This window comes from Mytilus galloprovincialis, chromosome 6, assembly GCF_965363235.1.
Source record: "Mytilus galloprovincialis chromosome 6, xbMytGall1.hap1.1, whole genome shotgun sequence".
NCBI classification, from domain to species: domain Eukaryota; kingdom Metazoa; phylum Mollusca; class Bivalvia; order Mytilida; family Mytilidae; genus Mytilus; species Mytilus galloprovincialis.
Genome location: NC_134843.1, coordinates 102,544,130 through 102,557,480, shown reverse-complemented (window position 1 = coordinate 102,557,480; position 13,351 = coordinate 102,544,130).

The following is a 13,351-nucleotide window of genomic DNA, read 5'->3' as shown; positions in this document are numbered from 1 at the left end:
AGTGAGGGACTTTGTCTCTCTAGGTCCTTCTCAGAATGACTGGAGGTATAAGTCAGGAACTCTGTCTCTCTAGGTCCTTCTCAGAATGATTGGAGGTATAAGTCAGAGACTCAGTCTCTCTAGGTTCTTCTCAGAATGATTGGAGGTATAAGTCAGGGACTCTGTCTCTCTAGGTCCTTCTCAGATTGGTTGGAGGTATAAGTCAGGGACTCAGTCTCTCTAGGTCCTTCTCAGAATGATTGGAGGTATAAGTCAGGGACTCTGTCACTCTAGGTCCTTCTCAGAATGGTTGGAGGTATAAGTGAGGGACTCTGTCTCTCTAGGTCCTTCTCAGAATGGTTGGAGGTATAAGTCAGGGACTCTGTCTCTCTTGATTCTTCTAAGAATGACTGGAGGTATAAGTCAGGGACTCAGTCTCTCTAGGTCCTTCTCAGAATGATTGGAGGAATAAGTCAGGGACTCTGTCTCTCTAGGTCCTTCTCAGATTGGTTGGAGGTATAAGTCAGGGACTCTGTCTCTCTAGGTCCTTCTCAGAATGACTGGAGGTATAAGTCAGGGACTTTGTCTCTCTAGGTCCTTCTCAGAATGATTGGAGGTATAAGTCAGGGACTCTGTCTCTCTAGGTCCTTCTCAGAATGATTGGAGGTATAAGTCAGGGACTCTGTCTCTCTTGATTCTTCTCAGAATGATTGGAGGAATAAGTCAGGGACTCGGTCTCTCTAGGTCCTTCTCAGAATGGTTGGAGGTATAAGTCAGGGACTCAGTCTCTCTAGGTCCTTCTCAGAATGATTGGAGGTATAAGTCAGGGACTCTGTCTCTCTAGGTCCTTCTCAGAATGATTGGAGGAATAAGTCAGGGACTCAGTCTCTCTTGATTCTTCTCAGAATGATTGGAGGTATAAGTCAGGGACTCTGTCTCTCTAGGTCCTTCTCAGAATGATTGGAGGTATAAGTCAGGGACTCTGTCTCTCTTGATTCTTCTCAGAATGATTGGAGGTATAAGTCAGGGACTCTGTCTCTCTAGGTCCTTCTCAGAATGATTGGAGGTATAAGTCAGGGACTCAGTCTCTCTAGGTCCTTCTCAGAATGACTGGAGGTATAAGTCAGGGACTCTGTCTCTCTTGATTCTTCTCAGAATGATTGGAGGTATAAGTCAGGGACTCTGTCTCTCTAGGTCCTTCTCAGAATGACTGGAGGTATAAGTCAGGGACTCAGTCTCTCTTGATTCTTCTCAGAATGATTGGAGGTATAAGTCAGGGACTCTGTCTCTCTAGGTCCTTCTCAGAATGATTGGAGGTATAAGTCAGGGACTCTGTCTCTCTTGATTCTTCTCAGAATGATTGGAGGTATAAGTCAGGGACTCTGTCTCTCTAGGTCCTTCTCAGAATGACTGGAGGTATAAGTCAGGGACTCAGTCTCTCTTGATTCTTCTCAGAATGATTGGAGGTATAAGTCAGGGACTCTGTCTCTCTAGGTCCTTCTCAGAATGATTGGAGGTATAAGTCAGGGACTCTGTCTCTCTTGATTCTTCTCAGAATGATTGGAGGTATAAGTCAGGGACTCTGTCTCTCTAGGTCCTTCTCAGAATGATTGGAGGTATAAGTCAGGGACTCTGTCTCTCTTGATTCTTCTCAGAATGATTGGAGGTATAAGTCAGGGACTCTGTCTCTCTAGGTCCTTCTCAGAATGATTGGAGGTATAAGTCAGGGACTCTGTCTCTCTTGATTCTTCTCAGAATGATTGGAGGTATAAGTCAGGGACTCTGTCTCTCTAGGTCCTTCTCAGAATGGTTGGAGGTATAAGTCAGGGACTCTGTCTCTCTTGATTCTTCTCAGAATGATTGGAGGTATAAGTCAGGGACTCTGTCTCTCTAGGTCCTTCTCAGAATGATTGGAGGTATAAGTCAGGGACTCTGTCTCTCTTGATTCTTCTCAGAATGATTGGAGGTCTAAGTCAGGGACTCTGTCTCTCTAGGTCCTTCTCAGAATGATTGGAGGTATAAGTCAGGGACTCAGTCTCTCTAGGTCCTTCTCAGATTGACTGGAGGTATAAGTCAGGAACTCTGTCTCTCTAGGTCCTTCTCAGAATGGTTGGAGGAATAAGTCAGGGACTCAGTCTCTCTAGGTCCTTCTCAGAATGACTGGAGTTATAAGTGAGGGACTCTGTCTCTCTAGGTTCTTCTCAGAATGGTTGGAGGTATAAGTGAGGGACTTTGTCTCTCTAGGTCCTTCTCAGAATGATTGGAGGAATAAGTCAGGGACTCAGTCTCTCTAGGTCCTTCTCAGAATGGTTGGAGGTATAAGTCAGGGACTCTGTCTCTCTTGATTCTTCTCAGAATGACTGGAGGTATAAGTCAGGGACTCTGTCTCTCTAGGTCCTTCTCAGAATGATTGGAGGAATAAGTCAGGGACTCTGTCTCTCTAGGTCCTTCTCAGATTGGTTGGAGGTATAAGTGAGGGACTCAGTCTCTCTAGGTCCTTCTCAGATTGGTTGGAGGTATAAGTGAGGGACTCTGTCACTCTAGGTCCTTCTCAGATTGACTGGAGGTATAAGTCAGGAACTCTGTCTCTCTAGGTCCTTCTCAGAATGATTGGAGGAATAAGTCAGGGACTCTGTCTCTCTAGGTCCTTCTCAGAATGATTGGAGGAATAAGTCAGGGACTCAGTCTCTCTAGGTTCTTCTCAGAATGATTGGAGGAATAAGTCAGGGACTCAGTCTCTCTAGGTCCTTCTCAGATTGGTTGGAGGTATAAGTCAGGAACTCTGTCTCTCTAGGTCCTTCTCAGAATGGTTGGAGGTATAAGTCAGGGACTCAGTCTCTCTAGGTTCTTCTCAGAATGGTTGGAGGTATAAGCCAAGGGACTCTGTCTCTCTAGGTCCTTCTCAGATTGACTGGATGTATAAGTCAGGGACTCTGTCTCTCTAGGTCCTTCTCAGAATGATTGGAGGAATAAGTCAGGGACTCTGTCTCTCTAGGTTCTTCTCAGAATGGTTGGAGGTATAAGTCAGGGACTCTGTCTCTCTAGGTCCTTCTCAGAATGGTTGGAGGTATAAGTGAGGGACTCTGTCTCTCTAGGTTCTTCTCAGAATGGTTGGAGGTATAAGTGAGGGACTTTGTCTCTCTAGGTCCTTCTCAGAATGATTGGAGGTATAAGTCAGGGACTCAGTCTCTCTAGGTTCTTCTCAGAATGGTTGGAGGTAAAAGTCAGGAACTCTGTCTCTCTAGGTTCTTCTCAGAATGGTTGGAGGTAAAAGTCAGGAACTCTGTCTCTCTAGGTTCTTCTCAGAATGGTTGGAGGTAAAAGTCAGGAACTCTGTCTCTCTAGGTTCTTCTCAGAATGACTGGAGGTATAAGTGAGGGACTCTGTCTCTCTAGGTCCTTCTCAGAATGATTGGAGGAATAAGTCAGAGACTCAGTCTCTTTAGGTTCTTCTCAGAATGGTTGGAGGTATAAGTCAGGGACTCTGTCTCTCTAGGTTCTTCTCAGAATGGCTGGAGGTATAAGTCAGGGACTCTGTCTCTCTAGGTTCTTCTCAGAATGGTTGGAGGTATAAGTGAGGGACTCTGTCTCTCTTGATTCTTCTCAGACTGATTGGAGGTATAAGTCAGGGACTCTGTCTCTCTAGGTCCTTCTCAGATTGATTGGAGGTATAAGTCAGGGACTCTGTCTCTCTAGGTCCTTCTCAGAATGATTGGAGGTATAAGTCAGGGACTCTGTCTCTCTTGATTCTTCTCAGAATGATTGGAGGTATAAGTCAGGGACTCTGTCTCTCTAGGTCCTTCTCAGAATGATTGGAGGAATAAGTCAGGGACTCTGTCTCTCTAGGTCCTTCTCAGAATGGTTGGAGGTATAAGTCAGGGACTCTGTCACTCTAGGTCCTTCTCAGATTGGTTGGAGGTATAAGTGAGGGACTCTGTCTCTCTAGGTCCTTCTCAGAATGATTGGAGGTATAAGTCAGAGACTCTGTCACTCTAGGTCCTTCTCAGATTGGTTGGAGGTATAAGTGAGGGACTCTGTCACTCTAGGTCCTTCTCAGAATGGTTGGAGGTATAAGACAGGGACTCAGTCTCTCTAGGTCCTTCTCAGAATGATTGGAGGTATAAGTCAGGGACTCTGTCTCTCTAGGTCCTTCTCAGAATGATTGGAGGTATAAGTCAGGGACTCAGTCTCTCTAGGTCCTTCTCAGAATGACTGGAGGTATAAGTCAGGAACTCTGTCTCTCTAGGTCCTTCTCAGAATGATTGGAGGTATAAGTCAGAGACTCAGTCTCTCTAGGTTCTTCTCAGAATGATTGGAGGTATAAGTCAGGAACTCTGTCTCTCTAGGTCCTTCTCAGAATGACTGGAGGAATAAGTCAGGGACTCTGTCTCTCTAGGTCCTTCTCAGAATGATTGGAGGTATAAGTCAGGGACTCTGTCTCTCTAGGTCCTTCTCAGAATGGTTGGAGGTATAAGTCAGGGACTCTGTCTCTCTAGGTTCTTCTCAGAATGATTGGAGGTATAAGTCAGGGACTCTGTCTCTCTAGGTTCTTCTCAGAATGATTGGAGGTATAAGTCAGGGACTCTGTCTCTCTAGGTTCTTCTCAGAATGATTGGAGGTATAAGTCAGGGACTCAGTCTCTCTAGGTCCTTCTCAGAATGATTGGAGGTATAAGTCAGGGACTCTGTCTCTCTAGGTTCTTCTCAGAATGATTGGAGGTATAAGTCAGGGACTCTGTCTCTCTTGATTCTTCTCAGAATGATTGGAGGTATAAGTCAGGGACTTTGTCTCTCTAGGTCCTTCTCAGATTGATTTGAGGTATAAGTCAGGGACTCAGTCTCTCTAGGTCCTTCTCAGAATGATTGGAGGTATAAGTCAGGGACTCTGTCTCTCTTGATTCTTCTCAGAATGATTGGAGGTATAAGTCAGGGACTCTGTCTCTCTAGGTCCTTCTCAGAATGACTGGAGGTATAAGTCAGGGACTCAGTCTCTCTTGATTCTTCTCAGAATGATTGGAGGTATAAGTCAGGGACTCTGTCTCTCTAGGTCCTTCTCAGAATGATTGGAGGTATAAGTCAGGGACTCTGTCTCTCTTGATTCTTCTCAGAATGATTGGAGGTATAAGTCAGGGACTCTGTCTCTCTAGGTCCTTCTCAGAATGATTGGAGGTATAAGTCAGGGACTCTGTCTCTCTTGATTCTTCTCAGAATGATTGGAGGTATAAGTCAGGGACTCTGTCTCTCTAGGTCCTTCTCAGAATGATTGGAGGTATAAGTCAGGGACTCTGTCTCTCTTGATTCTTCTCAGAATGATTGGAGGTATAAGTCAGGGACTCTGTCTCTCTAGGTCCTTCTCAGAATGGTTGGAGGTATAAGTCAGGGACTCTGTCTCTCTTGATTCTTCTCAGAATGATTGGAGGTATAAGTCAGGGACTCTGTCTCTCTAGGTCCTTCTCAGAATGATTGGAGGTATAAGTCAGGGACTCTGTCTCTCTTGATTCTTCTCAGAATGATTGGAGGTCTAAGTCAGGGACTCTGTCTCTCTAGGTCCTTCTCAGAATGATTGGAGGTATAAGTCAGGGACTCAGTCTCTCTAGGTCCTTCTCAGATTGACTGGAGGTATAAGTCAGGAACTCTGTCTCTCTAGGTCCTTCTCAGAATGATTGGAGGTATAAGTCAGGGACTCTGTCTCTCTTGATTCTTCTCAGAATGATTGGAGGTAAAAGTCAGGGACTCTGTCTCTCTAGGTTCTTCTCAGAATGATTGGAGGTATAAGTCAGGGACTCTGTCTCTCTAGGTCCTTCTCAGATTGACTGGAGGTATAAGTCAGGGACTCTGTCTCTCTAGGTCCTTCTCAGAATGGTTGGAGGTATAAGTCAGGGACTCAGTCTCTCTAGGTTCTTCTCAGAATGGTTGGAGGAATAAGTCAGGGACTCAGTCTCTCTAGGTCCGTCTCAGAATGATTGGAGGAATAAGTCAGGGACTCTGTCTCTCTAGGTCCTTCTCAGAATGGTTGGAGGTATAAGTGAGGGACTTTGTCTCTCTAGGTTCTTCTCAGAATGGTTGGAGGTATAAGTGAGGGACTTTGTCTCTCTAGGTCCTTCTCAGAATGATTGGAGGTATAAGTCAGGGATTCAGTCTCTCTAGGTTCTTCTCAGAATGGTTGGAGGTAAAAGTCAGGAACTCTGTCTCTCTAGGTTCTTCTCAGAATGGTTGGAGGTAAAAGTCAGGAACTCTGTCTCTCTAGGTTCTTCTCAGAATGGTTGGAGGTAAAAGTCAGGAACTCTGTCTCTCTAGGTTCTTCTCAGAATGACTGGAGGTATAAGTGAGGGACTCTGTCTCTCTAGGTCCTTCTCAGAATGATTGGAGGAATAAGTCAGAGACTCAGTCTCTTTAGGTTCTTCTCAGAATGGTTGGAGGTATAAGTCAGGGACTCTGTCTCTCTAGGTTCTTCTCAGAATGGCTGGAGGTATAAGTCAGGGACTCTGTCTCTCTAGGTTCTTCTCAGAATGGTTGGAGGTATAAGTGAGGGACTCTGTCTCTCTTGATTCTTCTCAGACTGATTGGAGGTATAAGTCAGGGACTCTGTCTCTCTAGGTCCTTCTCAGATTGATTGGAGGTATAAGTCAGGGACTCTGTCTCTCTAGGTCCTTCTCAGAATGATTGGAGGTATAAGTCAGGGACTCTGTCTCTCTTGATTCTTCTCAGAATGATTGGAGGTATAAGTCAGGGACTCTGTCTCTCTAGGTCCTTCTCAGAATGATTGGAGGAATAAGTCAGGGACTCTGTCTCTCTAGGTCCTTCTCAGAATGGTTGGAGGTATAAGTCAGGGACTCTGTCACTCTAGGTCCTTCTCAGATTGGTTGGAGGTATAAGTGAGGGACTCTGTCTCTCTAGGTCCTTCTCAGAATGATTGGAGGTATAAGTCAGAGACTCTGTCACTCTAGGTCCTTCTCAGATTGGTTGGAGGTATAAGTGAGGGACTCTGTCACTCTAGGTCCTTCTCAGAATGGTTGGAGGTATAAGACAGGGACTCAGTCTCTCTAGGTCCTTCTCAGAATGATTGGAGGTATAAGTCAGGGACTCTGTCTCTCTAGGTCCTTCTCAGAATGATTGGAGGTATAAGTCAGGAACTCAGTCTCTCTAGGTCCTTCTCAGAATGACTGGAGGTATAAGTCAGGAACTCTGTCTCTCTAGGTCCTTCTCAGAATGATTGGAGGTATAAGTCAGAGACTCAGTCTCTCTAGGTTCTTCTCAGAATGATTGGAGGTATAAGTCAGGAACTCTGTCTCTCTAGGTCCTTCTCAGAATGACTGGAGGAATAAGTCAGGGACTCTGTCTCTCTAGGTCCTTTTCAGAATGATTGGAGGTATAAGTCAGGGACTCTGTCTCTCTAGGTCCTTCTCAGAATGGTTGGAGGTATAAGTCAGGGACTCTGTCTCTCTAGGTTCTTCTCAGAATGATTGGAGGTATAAGTCAGGGACTCTGTCTCTCTAGGTTCTTCTCAGAATGATTGGAGGTATAAGTCAGGGACTCTGTCTCTCTAGGTTCTTCTCAGAATGATTGGAGGTATAAGTCAGGGACTCAGTCTCTCTAGGTCCTTCTCAGAATGATTGGAGGTATAAGTCAGGGACTCTGTCTCTCTAGGTTCTTCTCAGAATGATTGGAGGTATAAGTCAGGGACTCTGTCTCTCTTGATTCTTCTCAGAATGATTGGAGGTATAAGTCAGGGACTTTGTCTCTCTAGGTCCTTCTCAGATTGATTTGAGGTATAAGTCAGGGACTCAGTCTCTCTAGGTCCTTCTCAGAATGATTGGAGGTATAAGTCAGGGACTCTGTCTCTCTTGATTCTTCTCAGAATGATTGGAGGTATAAGTCAGGGACTCTGTCTCTCTAGGTCCTTCTCAGAATGACTGGAGGTATAAGTCAGGGACTCAGTCTCTCTTGATTCTTCTCAGAATGATTGGAGGTATAAGTCAGGGACTCTGTCTCTCTAGGTCCTTCTCAGAATGATTGGAGGTATAAGTCAGGGACTCTGTCTCTCTTGATTCTTCTCAGAATGATTGGAGGTATAAGTCAGGGACTCTGTCTCTCTAGGTCCTTCTCAGAATGATTGGAGGTATAAGTCAGGGACTCTGTCTCTCTTGATTCTTCTCAGAATGATTGGAGGTATAAGTCAGGGACTCTGTCTCTCTAGGTCCTTCTCAGAATGATTGGAGGTATAAGTCAGGGACTCTGTCTCTCTTGATTCTTCTCAGAATGATTGGAGGTATAAGTCAGGGACTCTGTCTCTCTAGGTCCTTCTCAGAATGATTGGAGGTATAAGTCAGGGACTCTGTCTCTCTTGATTCTTCTCAGAATGATTGGAGGTATAAGTCAGGGACTCTGTCTCTCTAGGTCCTTCTCAGAATGGTTGGAGGTATAAGTCAGGGACTCTGTCTCTCTTGATTCTTCTCAGAATGATTGGAGGTATAAGTCAGGGACTCTGTCTCTCTAGGTCCTTCTCAGAATGATTGGAGGTATAAGTCAGGGACTCTGTCTCTCTTGATTCTTCTCAGAATGATTGGAGGTCTAAGTCAGGGACTCTGTCTCTCTAGGTCCTTCTCAGAATGATTGGAGGTATAAGTCAGGGACTCAGTCTCTCTAGGTCCTTCTCAGATTGACTGGAGGTATAAGTCAGGAACTCTGTCTCTCTAGGTCCTTCTCAGAATGATTGGAGGTATAAGTCAGGGACTCTGTCTCTCTTGATTCTTCTCAGAATGATTGGAGGTAAAAGTCAGGGACTCTGTCTCTCTAGGTTCTTCTCAGAATGATTGGAGGTATAAGTCAGGGACTCTGTCTCTCTAGGTCCTTCTCAGATTGACTGGAGGTATAAGTCAGGGACTCTGTCTCTCTAGGTCCTTCTCAGAATGGTTGGAGGTATAAGTGAGGGACTTTGTCTCTCTAGGTTCTTCTCAGAATGGTTGGAGGTATAAGTGAGGGACTTTGTCTCTCTAGGTCCTTCTCAGAATGATTGGAGGTATAAGTCAGGGATTCAGTCTCTCTAGGTTCTTCTCAGAATGGTTGGAGGTAAAAGTCAGGAACTCTGTCTCTCTAGGTTCTTCTCAGAATGGTTGGAGGTAAAAGTCAGGAACTCTGTCTCTCTAGGTTCTTCTCAGAATGACTGGAGGTATAAGTGAGGGACTCTGTCTCTCTAGGTCCTTCTCAGAATGATTGGAGGAATAAGTCAGAGACTCAGTCTCTCTAGGTTCTTCTCAGAATGGTTGGAGGTATAAGTCAGGGACTCTGTCTCTCTAGGTTCTTCTCAGAATGGCTGGAGGTATAAGTCAGGGACTCTGTCTCTCTAGGTTCTTCTCAGAATCGTTGGAGGTATAAGTGAGGGACTCTGTCTCTCTAGGTTCTTCTCAGAATAATTGGAGGTATAAGTCAGGGACTCTGTCTCTCTTGATTCTTCTCAGACTGATTGGAGGTATAAGTCAGGGACTCTGTCTCTCTAGGTCCTTCTCAGATTGATTGGAGGTATAAGTCAGGGACTCAGTCTCTCTAGGTCCTTCTCAGAATGATTGGAGGTATAAGTCAGGGACTCTGTCTCTCTTGATTCTTCTCAGAATGATTGGAGGTATAAGTCAGGGACTCAGTCTCTCTAGGTCCTTCTCAGAATGATTGGAGGAATAAGTCAGGGACTCTGTCTCTCTAGGTCCTTCTCAGAATGGTTGGAGGTATAAGTCAGGGACTCTGTCACTCTAGGTCCTTCTCAGATTGGTTGGAGGTATAAGTGAGGGACTCTGTCTCTCTAGGTCCTTCTCAGAATGATTGGAGGTATAAGTCAGAGACTCTGTCACTCTAGGTCCTTCTCAGATTGGTTGGAGGTATAAGTGAGGGACTCTGTCTCTCTAGGTCCTTCTCAGAATGACTGGAGGTATAAGTGAGGGACTCTGTCTCTCTAGGTCCTTCTTAGAATGAGTGGAGGTATAAGTCAGGAACTCTGTCTCTCTAGGTCCTTCTCAGAATGATTGGAGGTATAAGTCAGAGACTCAGTCTCTCTAGGTTCTTCTCAGAATGATTGGAGGTATAAGTCAGGGACTCTGTCTCTCTAGGTCCTTCTCAGATTGGTTGGAGGTATAAGTCAGGGACTCAGTCTCTCTAGGTCCTTCTCAGAATGATTGGAGGTATAAGTCAGGGACTCTGTCTCTCTAGGTCCTTCTCAGAATGATTGGAGGTATAAGTCAGGGACTCTGTCTCTCTAGGTCCTTCTCAGAATGATTGGAGGAATAAGTCAGGGACTCTGTCTCTCTAGGTCCTTCTCAGAATGGTTGGAGGTATAAGTCAGGGACTCTGTCTCTCTAGGTCCTTCTCAGATTGGTTGGAGGTATAAGTCAGGGACTCTGTCTCTCTAGGTCCTTCTCAGAATGACTGGAGGTATAAGTCAGGGACTTTGTCTCTCTAGGTCCTTCTCAGAATGATTGGAGGTATAAGTCAGGGACTCTGTCTCTCTAGGTCCTTCTCAGAATGATTGGAGGTATAAGTCAGGAACTCTGTCTCTCTAGGTCCTTCTCAGAATGACTGGAGGAATAAGTCAGGGACTCTGTCTCTCTAGGTCCTTCTCAGAATGATTGGAGGTATAAGTCAGGGACTCTGTCTCTCTAGGTCCTTCTCAGAATGGTTGGAGGTATAAGTCAGGGACTCAGTCTCTCTAGGTTCTTCTCAGATTGATTGGAGGTATAAGTCAGGGACTCTGTCTCTCTAGGTTCTTCTCAGAATGATTGGAGGTATAAGTCAGGGACTCAGTCTCTCTAGGTCCTTCTCAGAATGGTTGGAGGTATAAGTCAGGGACTCTGTCTCTCTAGGTCCTTCTCAGAATGGTTGGAGGTATAAGTCAGGGACTCTGTCTCTCTAGGTTCTTCTCAGAATGATTGGAGGAATAAGTCAGGGACTCTGTCTCTCTAGGTTCTTCTCAGAATGATTGGAGGTATAAGTCAGGGACTCTGTCTCTCTAGGTTCTTCTCAGAATGATTGGAGGTATAAGTGAGGGACTCTGTCTCTCTTGATTCTTCTCAGAATGGTTGGAGGTATAAGCCAAGGGACTCAGTCTCTCTAGGTCCTTCTCAGATTGACTGGAGGTATAAGTCAGGGACTCAGTCTCTCTAGGTCCTTCTCAGAATGGTTGGAGGTATAAGTCAGGGACTCTGTCTCTCTAGGTTCTTCTCAGAATGATTGGAGGTATAAGTCAGGGACTCAGTCTCTCTAGGTTCTTCTCAGAATGATTGGAGGTAAAAGTCAGGGACTCTGTCTCTCTTGATTCTTCTAAGAATGACTGGAGGTATAAGTCAGGGACTCAGTCTCTCTAGGTCCTTCTCAGAATGGTTGGAGGTATAAGTCAGGGACTCTGTCTCTCTAGGTTCTTCTCAGAATGATTGGAGGTATAAGTCAGGGACTCTGTCTCTCTAGGTCCTTCTCAGAATGATTGGAGGAATAAGTCAGAGACTCAGTCTCTCTAGGTTCTTCTCAGAATGGTTGGAGGTATAAGTCAGGGACTTAGTCTCTCTAGGTTCTTCTCAGAATGATTGGAGGTATAAGTCAGGGACTCTGTCTCTCTAGGTCCTTCTCAGAATGATTGGAGGTATAAGTCAGGGACTCTGTCTCTCTAGGTTCTTCTCAGAATGGCTGGAGGTATAAGTGAGGGACTCTGTCTCTCTAGGTCCTTCTCAGAATGGTTGGAGGTATAAGTCAGGGACTCTGTCTCTCTAGGTCCTTCTCAGAATGATTGGAGGAATAAGTCAGGGACTCTGTCTCTCTAGGTTCTTCTCAGAATGGTTGGAGGTATAAGTGAGGGACTCTGTCTCTCTAGGTTCTTCTCAGAATGATTGGAGGTAAAAGTCAGGGACTCTGTCTCTCTAGGTTCTTCTCAGAATGATTGGAGGTATAAGTCAGGGACTCTGTCTCTCTAGGTTCTTCTCAGAATGATTGGAGGTAAAAGTCAGGAACTCTGTCTCTCTAGGTTCTTCTCGGAATGATTGGAGGTATAAGTCAGGGACTTTGTCTCTTGAGGTTGTGTATATTTAGCTTAAAATGTATGAAATGGCCCTTGTGATTTTATATACATGTATGCATTACCAAACTGTTGTATATTTTTACCTTATTTATTTGTTCATCAATGTTATTGTTTAATAGCTTCATAATATTGCTGCATTATAAAAACTAGTAAAATAAATCCTGCTTTAAACTGTGTTCAAGTTTTATTTAATAACCATATATTTTTCATGGAAGCTAATTATATCAGATTAAATATATAAATGTACATTTGTAGCAAAGTAACATTTAGTTAGTATATAGTCAGGGAAAGAAATTATCCAATAAAGGGAGGGAATTTACCACATTATTGTAGCTGATTTAGTTACCTTGGATATAAAATGATCGGAATTAGTAAAAGATTCTAATATTGACCAGTCTTCAGTTGATGTCTTAACCTTTTTGTAACAAAAACAAAATTGTGAACCATCTTGAAATAAACCTTTTGAATAGTTTCTTATTCTATGACAGCGTGTTTTGTTCATATTGCATGTATGTTTTGTTGAATAAATATATTATATACCATGACAATTTGTCGTTATGTTTATTTATTTTGTCTTTATACCTATACCACACCTCCAACATGCAGCATTTGAAGTTCATTAAACTGTTCATTAAAAGATCCTGAAATGAAGATACCTACAATAGAAGGCATCATTGTCTGTTGGAAAATCCAAGTTATGTCCCTTTGTAATTAGAAACATTTGTATACAGCTTCATCAGATATATTCAAAGGTAACTTTGGTCCATTGACAAATCACAAAGATACATATCTTTGTGCCTAAAACATGTTACATCTCATGAATTAAGACAGTCACCTCCTTTGGCATTCCTTTACATTACTGTCAAAATATAATTATTAAAGTGCCTTGGTGGCCAAAATGATTGAATTAGTCTAACAACCATATCACTAGCATGACAAATGACAACAGTGAATCCAGCATTTAGCAGGAGTGCTTGACTCAGGTCTTAATTGACTAGTCTAGGCTTGACTGTTTTCCTAGGAAAGTTAGGAGGATTTCTGAGAGCAGGCTGGCTTCCTCCACCAGTAAAAGCTGACAACCAAGAAATACAGAATAGTGCTGAAAGTGCAGTTAACCAATGATCAACCAATAATAATAAAGGCTGATATATTTAGACCTGGTAAGGCAAAATTGTTGAACCTCTTTTTCAAACTTGAAAGAGTTATTGTTCTTAAATGACAATTGTGTTTTGGGAACAGGTTTAAGTAAATAGATATAACCTGTACACAGAAAAAATTATCAGCAATACAAGATCAACCAAAAAATTGTTTTAGTCTAGAAT